Below are 9,556 nucleotides of genomic sequence, written 5' to 3'. Positions count from 1 at the left end.
TTCAATACCAGATTGGTTGAAAAACACATAAGACACCGACCCTCAAGGCCTGGATTTGGACACTTTTGGTGTTCAACCTCAAAGTCAAAGTGAAGTTCAATCATTCAATGTAACATAGATCCCACGTGGTGATTGAAATTGTGTTATCAAACACCAGATGTGCAACCAAGCTAAAATATGCAATGTCATTTAAAGACAGACTCCAATGAAAATTGTATTTTTGGTGTTTTTAAACATGTTCTTGCAGCATTTTTCTGATGGAGGAATATGCAAAAGAATTTAAGATTAAAACTACGTTTCCGAGTATGTCTTTATTCAAACTGAATTTGAAAAAGCTCAGGTTTGTAACACGACAACTGTTATGGGAGAGCTGAAGTCTCCCTTCTCCGCTCCAATTCAAAAGCATCCCCTTGAAGACAAACAGATCCATATATGTTTTCATTTTCCTCGTCTGAGCTGCCATCTGGCTGGATGTACAGCTGGACACGTTGGCCTTTTTTCTTTCCTACGCTAACATTAGCTTGGCCTTGTGAGGTGCTCTAAGCTAGCGAGTGAGAGTGTAAACAAAAGGTTGATAGGGATACTAGCTGAGACTAACTTCTGAGCCAACAGTCCCGCCGACAACCTGAAGGCGGATATCTAATCAACAACAGGCTCTGCAGAAAATATGCCTTAATACACGAACCAGGCTTTTTGATTTTGGCTAAAAATGATATATTCATAATTAAAAGAAATGATTTCACAATAGAAAAAAATATTGTTGGAGTGGGACTTTATAGATATTTGTGACATAGTGGGTTGCCACCAACAAGAAGAAACATTTTGGTCAAAGGGGGGAAGGTGAATCATTGTTCCCTCGTTTATCTCAGGAGTTACTTACCAACCCACAATATTAAATCCATTAAGTGTGCTTATGAATATCTAACAGATCCAATTATAAATATATATATTTTTAAGAACTTTCAACAACATTTATTTAGCAAGTGACCTTCTCTCAAGATTTTTCCCATTTGAGCAAAAATCCTGTTGTTTTTCATGTCAACATTCACAGTTGCTCTAGTGACATAATAGTACTGACCTCTGTCATCAAAAGGCTCATCCTTACCATAGTTAAAAGTGCAGCAAGAATCATGTCTTAACACTTTAACACTTTAACCCAGCACTATTCAGCAATCAAGACATCAACCTTCTAGAACAGCCTTTCCTTTTTGCCCTTTTTTCAGCCTCTCTTTCTGCTCACAGCCCAAAAGGCCTTGTTTGGTTAATTCGGGGTGTCTGTTATGCAGACTGATTTTCAGTGCCTTCCAGCTAGCTTACACTTTATCCCTGCTGATGGAAATGAGTATTTGGTTTGCACTCGTGATTGTTACCAATTCTTTCATGTGAATGGATATCTGTAAAAGCAATAAATTATTCACAAACTGTGAGAAATGAAACCCTTGAACAATACACAGAATCTAATGACTAGTAAAGCTTGAATACATAAAACCTGACCTAAGCTAGCCTGACTAAAGCAGAGTGAGAAATAAATGTGTCAAACAGGCGCATTCTCAGCTGTGTAAATGCAACAGATTGTTTGGTAATGACAAGTCGGACCTAACCTTGTTGTGTTTTTATATCGACTGTCCAACAGATTCCAGATTTGATCTTTAAATCGAAGGATTTTCTGTCTGTGGCTTCTTTTAATGCCTCAGAGATTGATTGCTCAACGAGGACTGTGGAGGTAGACACGGCAACTAGAATCCAGTTTCCCACAAACAAGAGCAGTAAATTTTTGCTCAATCGTTTGCTGATTAACGCTCCCACCTTCAGCCAGGCGGTGATGCCGCTTGTCTATTACTTGTCCATTACTCTGTCCTGCAATCAGTTTCACTTAGAACGGAGAGTGGGCACAAAAACAACCAAGAAACACAGCTCATTGTCAATGTCCTGCCTGATCCTGTCTGTTTTTGTCCTAATGTGGCTCGCCTTACTCATCACTTGGGACAGCTTGTCTTGGCAGACATGCCGAACCTTAAAGAACATAGTTTGGTCAGTTTAGATAACATCAGTTTAACCCTGTAAAACTCACTTTCCCATATAAAATTTCTAGTCAGGAGTTCTCAAGATGGTTTCTTTATACAAGGAAGTATTTATTCTGCTTTGAGGCTTTCATTTCATTTTAAGGCCAACTCAAGAACTACCAAAGAACTCAGGGAAGAATTTGAGACATTTGAATAATAAAGGTGACAGCGGTGCCCGGTGTCTAGAGCACTTGAGGCAGTAACCCTTAAAAAGGAGTTATACTGTAGCAGATTCCTGGAAAAACCTCAGTCCAGAAAAGTGCAGTCCTACGAATAGCAAAGACACTGCGCAGGACCCTCAAATTTCAAGACTTCTGGTAGAGAAGAGCTTGGGTAAAATTAAATGTAAAATAAAAGTAAAACATCATTCTTGTAGAGCGAAAGCTGCCTGCCTTACCTTTGTCTTGGACATTTTTTTGTGATAATGACATCTACTAATATCTACATCTAGTTTCACGAGAAAACAAGTGTTTTTCTGTGATCATGAGATAGATGTCTTTATCACAAGATAACAACATTTTTTATGACATGATAATGAAGTCACAAAGAATATACATTTTTCGACAATCCTCAGCAAAACAAAGCAGCTTATCAGACATCAGATTAATTTATAACTGATTACTTTAATCTTACTTAGGCGGATATTGTGCTGATTTTTTCAGTAATAAAGTCCAAGTCAGTCATCGTCATTTGAAGAGAAGGTTGGCTTGGCTACAGCTGATTCTGCGGTTGTTGTCACTTTCATCAATGACCAGATCAGGGTAACAGACCGTCTAGTTCAACAGACTCATGCATGATTTTTTTTTTTTAATGTCTACAAGCAGATGAATAGTGATCACCAATGAAAATCAATGTTCTTGTATCTTGTGGTCTTGTTATCACGAGAATACTAAATAAAGTAAGGTAGGTAGGCAGTTTGCGGCTTCTGTATTAAAGTTTTTTTTTAATATATATATAAATTTTACAAAAAAACTCAATTCAAAAACCATTACAGGCAATTGGTCTTGCTGTTGCCTGGGGTGATTCAGAGCAATCAGAAAATATTTAGACAATAGTCTCAAGGTGTGTGCACAATGGCAATAATGAAAAGCTAATTTTACGCACTTTGGTTATCTTTGGTCAGAATTGCAAATGCAAAAATGACAAACTATACTCACTAAAAGGGCCAATAAAACCGTCTTAATAACTAAATAAACTCAGGTTTTCGTTTTGTTTTATTGGTACATTACCTGGGGCATCCAAGTGTTCTATTTTAACAATCAACTTTGAGTCCACTATCCTTCTAGCTGTAAGAGGATACTGGGGATACTTTAATGATATCAATTTGAATCAGTGTGCACTAAAGTTAGAAATGTGGCAGATGAAGGTCTATGATGGACTTTACTGCCCCCTCTGTTATTTTGGGTTTGACATATTGAACGGTCAGTAGACCTTGTTTAAAAAAAATCAGAAACATGAAGTAGAACCAGTGAATTTAGGTCTGCTATTAAAAGTTCACTGAGTCTGTTCCAAAACTTTATTGTGTTGTTTTCAGAGACTATTTGAAGTCTCTAAGTCCTCAGTGAAGCCTTGATAAATAAACCATTTTCTAACACTTATCGCTGAGAGGCCCCCGTGACTAATGAGGGTTCTTCTGTTAGACAGGCCGACATGACAAGCAACCAAACCAAAAGAGGATGAGTGGATAAGTGAATAGTAACTGGTAAAAATGACAGGCTAAGTTTGAGATGTTAAGGAGTATTTGTTTACTCAAACAGCCAATCAGGGTACGCCCACCGAGAAAACAGCAGTGATGAGGAAGCAAAGAACAGTGCAGGGTCCTAAGAAAATCACTGTATACAGTTTGGCTAATGGACATAGACATTATCTTATTGAGATTTTGCCCATTGTGGGATCTAGCAATGGCATGCTATACCATGAGGTCTAATTAAAAGCTTTTTTTTCCTCCAAGAAATGCCTTATAAACTATGGCCTATGGGTTGTGTTCACCGATGTTGAAGCGATGTTGGTAGGCGTATGGCGCAAAATGTTTTGTTTGGTGTTATCGTTAATATGTTAACAGGGCTTATGTCAGTGTTGGACAGTTTATTTATTTATTTATTTTTTATTTTATGTATTACTAACAAGTTTGAATAGTACCATAGTCACAGTAACAGATTAGCAGTATCAGTGTGTCTTTTTAAGAGGTTGGGAGTAAAAGGTATTGTAAATTTGCTAATGCTTCTAACGTGGGTAACGTGTAGCGTGTTACCAAAAAATGTCTAGTTATTTTAAACACAGTTAATAAATTCTTACTGACAGACTTGCATCCGACTCTTTTGTCTCAATGCGCCATATAGTTTGGTTTGCCTTATAAATGACGCAAGTTTGAAAATAAACCAATTTATTAATGTACTGCCTTATAATTCAACAAGCCCTATAGTGGAGAAAATACAGAAATATAACAAACGGGCTTTAAGTTAGTAGGGGTTTGCTTGCAGTCTGAGCGTTATACTTAATGTCAAAGCAAATAAAACTGTCTTTATAATGTCTCTTTCAAATTACAGTCCAAACAGAAAAAAAAACTAACTTTAAACCTAAAAATCAAGAGCAATACCGTCATTTTTAAAAACGTACGTTAAAGCACATAGTAGCAAAATCAAAAAGTAGTAAACACATTTGTCAGAAAAAGTCACTCAATTTGTCCCTTGAAAAAAAATACATCAATTTAATATATATATATAAACCACATTACACAGATACCATGGAATGCAAAAAAATGGGGTTTCAGCATTTTGAGGACAAATGGTTTGGTTTTAACTAAAATTGTGGGCAAACAAACCTCAAAACAAAAACCAAACATCTTGTTCCTGTGCTGTTTTACAGTTTAAGGAAATGTCAGTTTTTGATGAAGCAACAGCTGCAAAAATCCCACTAAAATCAATTTTTAAAGATTTATTTTTGCAGTCGAATACGGCTAAACCATGAAAGCAACAAAAAAAATTAGTAAGCAAAAAAAAAATCAAAAAACCGTTAACAGTCTGGCACTGGGAAAACAAATATAAAGCTGTTAATTTACAAACTACAAATTAGATTCTCCGACCTTTCACTCATATGTCCAGTAATTACTTTTAATTTATCCAAAAAATGATTTAGATTTTCCTTCAACTTGTTACTGCTTTACTGGTGCAAGTCCTAAATACATTAAAATCAAATAAAATCCCTGTAATTAATAATGGCAAAGCAATTAGTTACCAAGTTGTCAGATGCACAGCTTGACTACTTTGAAAATAGGAGCATTTCAGTAACTGCTCAATTTAACAAACCCAGTCTAGTGGCAAAACCTAAAGAAGTAATTGGACTTTTTTCTGTGCACAACACATCAGAGAGATATTCTTTCAAGTCAGTTGCAGACAACTGGGATTTAATCTGTTGGAATGCAAGACACAGTAGAGAAACAGTTTAAAGACTTTTCATGTTTTGGGGAGTTTTTGATACTTGATAGTCTAACTTTTAAGGACAAGCCAGTGTTTTAGATCATTTTAATGTCAACGTCAATATGAATAATTTTATAGTAATATAAAAACAGTGTTAATGGAATACTTTTATGCATGTTTTATTTTTATACTATAGATGACAGAATAAGTACTCTATTAAGGTAAGCAAGACTAACACGTGGCTCTTTTAAACTTCCATTGTGGCTTTCTGGTCAAAGAAAAACACAGTTTTTAAAAAGTAACGGTTCTGAGCTAAAACATTTTTTGACATCAGATTTTTGTACGCTATGTACCACAGAAGATCAACTGGAAGTCAGAAGGCACAACCAGAATTAAGGCGAACTGGATTATAAAATGGATTTCCTATTTTTGAAAAACATTTAAGTGCACCTTATGGGTTGAGAAATACAGTGAGAGTCACATTTGGCTCTGATTTATTTTTTTGAGTTGAATTCATGTATTTTTGGCAGAGATCTACCACAAATGGTAAATATCACTACTACATTGAGCTGATTCTATGTGACACAAGGAGTCTTTTATTTTAAAAGGAAATCATGTGAACCTCTGCCAAGTTAGAAACTGTCATATTTTGGAGAAAAAAAAGGTAGGTTCATTTTTATATTTATGTTATTCATGCAAAAGTAGTTAATTGTTATTTTTCATAACAGTAGCTTTGACATAAATACAAACCCGTGTCATATGTTTCTCAAGAATGAAATGAGCCTTTGTGGTTCCTGCTGGGTTGTGGTCTGTGAAACATTGACCAGAATGATTCTAAGCGTTGAAGGTTACAGATCCTTCCTCTAGGGCTATTTTCCGGTAGCTCCATACTCAGTGTCCTTTAACAAAATCACTATCCATGCTCTCAATATGTCCAAGTCATCTCAAATTATTCATTTTTCTCTAAAACAGCTTCTATGAGATGTTCCTCTGACGTTTTCATTCCTGGTCCTATCCATTTTCATCACTTCCAAAAAGAAGCTTCAGCTCTGCTCCCTTTGACTCTGGCACATAAGAACAAGTGCCAGTAACAAACACATTTGTGCACATTCCCATATTGAAAACTTTAAAATGTATTTTTTTCCACTAAAGATAAATCTGGCCCTTTTCTTTCCATCTCTCAAATCAGATTCATATGCAAATACTGCTGGTGTGACAATTATTTTCAAAGCAATTCCTTCTTCTCGTAGAATGAAAATGGTCTTTAAAGTTTTCTTGGATATGTTTGAAATTCACCTGAGTCTAAGCATCTACTTTGTCCTTTGAAACTTTATACCCTAAACAGTTTCAGCTCTGATGAATGTTCATCTTGTGACTCTTTTTCACAGTGAGAATATTCATGACTTATATTATTAAAATGGTATTGGCTGCCCTTCGATGGACTTGTGTTCTCTCCAGGGTGTACCTCGCCTCCGTCTGACAGTAGCTGGGATAGGCTCCAGATAATCCGGGACCCCAAAAGTAATAAAACAAATTTGGAAAGTGGATGGATGATCTTGGATCTTCTAGTAGATTATCTCAAACTCCATGGGTCGTCTTGAATAAATGTCTCTTTTGGCAGTAGTCTGTTCATTGTACAGACCTTTAAAATCATCACAAAGCTCAAATAGCAGTGGTACGCCATTAGGATTTCTTGCCTCTGAGAAGCATTGTTTCTGGACCAATAAAGGTGGTTTTGTGATTGTTTTGTTCTAGAGCCTTTGACCACAGAAACTGGGATGTCATTGTGGATAATCTACACATTGACATTACAGTGAAGTCGATGGGCTTTCTTTGATGGCATGTTACAGGACCGAAGATTGCCCTGATTTGCATGTGCATTCAAAGATTAAAGATGAAATGTCTGTGTTTAGTCAAATACATTACATTATTTTATCTGTAGGCTAATATTTCCTTGAAATAGGGACAACAGGAAGTTGGTTCTTTACAAGAGGATCCTGAAAGAAGTCGCCCATTGTTTTGAATATTCTATGGAGGGTAAATAAAGAGGAGCTAAAATTGACAGTACATATTGTCTTGCCATCCCCCCTGGAACCAGGTTAGGGTACTGGTACGCTCCGCGTCCTAGCACCAGGCACTCGTGGACCGGAGGTTGGAGACAAGTACCTTAAAAAACGATGAGTTGGGGACACCCAAAACGTCAAAAAGCTACGCGGATGGGTCTCAAACATCACTATTTGACGAGTTGGAAGTGAAGGTGTATTGTTACAGAGGGAAGAGAGTGCAGACCTGGAGAGAATGAGAGATCCAAAGCATTTAATCAACTGGCCGATGCGCCACTAAGATAATACAAACATTCAAATAAAGTGCTGCCTGCTCTCAGCTTGAGTGTCAATTTTCATGTTTTTCGTCCATTCGCACGACCTCGGTTTCTGTCATGTGTTATGCAACGAAAACCGGCTGCACAGCTGATCTCCTTCCAACCGGAGCAGCGTGTCCCCTACAATTATTTTACTGTAACGCCACTCCGGCTTACTTTTGCCCCTGATTTTATTACCTTGAACACCTTTAACCCTTATGCTATAGAGATTAACGTTGGGAGTGGGATTGTCTAAAATCCACAAGACAGCGTACTAAACTTTTTTTTTTTTCTTTCATGATTTTTGATTTTCACTGGTGTCCATGCCTGAAATTAAATCCTTACCACCTTTGTCCACTTTTGTCATATGAGGGATAACACTTCAGTGTAAGGGTGGGGCATCTGGACTCCAAAATATAGCACAAGGGATAATCACCTATAATCCTACTTTGTGGTTATCCCCTATCCTGGAATGTTTTTGAAATGCATTCCCCAAAATAAATGAGAAAACAATGTATTGGATCTCTTCAACCAATTAAAAAATAATGTCTTTTTAGGACAATCTGAATCACAGAAGTCTACATATTTTTGAAGTAACCAATGCATAAACGGAATTCTCCAGATTATTCTGTTACAGGACTTTCAGAAATATTGTTACGGTTGGCTGGTAGAGAAAACTCAGGAGCAGAAAGGACTCAAACTATTTCAGGGAAGTCCAAAAACTAAATCCCAAAAGATTCTTAGAAAAATTTCCAAGAAACCAGAACACAAGCCGAGTCCTCCGTAAATGGTGAGCCTAACAAGATATTGCAGGCAGCTGTGACAGTCCAAGGAGACCTCAGAAGGGGGAAGGCATCCTGAAGGAGACACCACTGACCTCCACAGAAACAAAACAAGAGGCGATTCATAGCAAATATTAAAGAGACAGAAGGAAGACATTTGAGAAACTTGTTTTATATGAGGGTTAAGAGTCAAGACTGCATCAAAAATGACTAAAAGGTTTGTGAGTGAGACTGGAGACCAAATTATTGCTACCCAGAGTGATTGATTTGTTACAGAGCGAATCCCTGAAGTGCTCAATTCCATGAACAACAGCCTCTGAGTTTAGTAAAAGAAAATTAAAAGTCATCCAAGCCTTGAAATCTTTGGGATATGCTTGAAGCCTTGAAAAATGGGAGACATCTCCAGGTTTATTAGATGGGGATATCTGAGTATTATTGGCATACCAAAAGAAATGAGAGTCGTGCTGTCTAATCGTGTTACCTCATTATTCTCGATAACAAAATGCAGCAATGTCAACGAAAAGCTGCAATGTAGGAAAAGTTAAATTTTTTTGTTTGCTTCTTGAGGTGTTAATAAGCACAAATAAACCTGCATCCATTCATCTATTTGCTGAACCCACTGAAACTGTTTTGAGGCTATGGGGTTGCTGGAGCCTATCCTAGCTACTGTTGCTACACTGTGAACTGGTTGCCCGTCGGTCATAGGGCCACATAATCCCTCATTAACACCTAAAGGATATTTTAACGTCTCCAATTAACCAGAAAACTCACTCATGCACAAGGAGAACATGCAAACTCTACACAGAAAGGGCCCAGCTGGGATTTAAACCCAGACCTTCTTGATGTGAGGCAAAAAGTGAGCCTCTACACAATTGTGCAGCCCAAATATAATTGCTTTCAAGACAAGAAGGTAAAGCTTTTTTTTTTTTTTTTTTT

Source organism: Oryzias melastigma, linkage group LG21, assembly GCF_002922805.2.
Source record: "Oryzias melastigma strain HK-1 linkage group LG21, ASM292280v2, whole genome shotgun sequence".
NCBI lineage: Eukaryota > Metazoa > Chordata > Actinopteri > Beloniformes > Adrianichthyidae > Oryzias > Oryzias melastigma.
The sequence above is the reverse complement of the archived record's forward strand: the minus strand, read 5'-3'. Positions refer to the sequence as shown.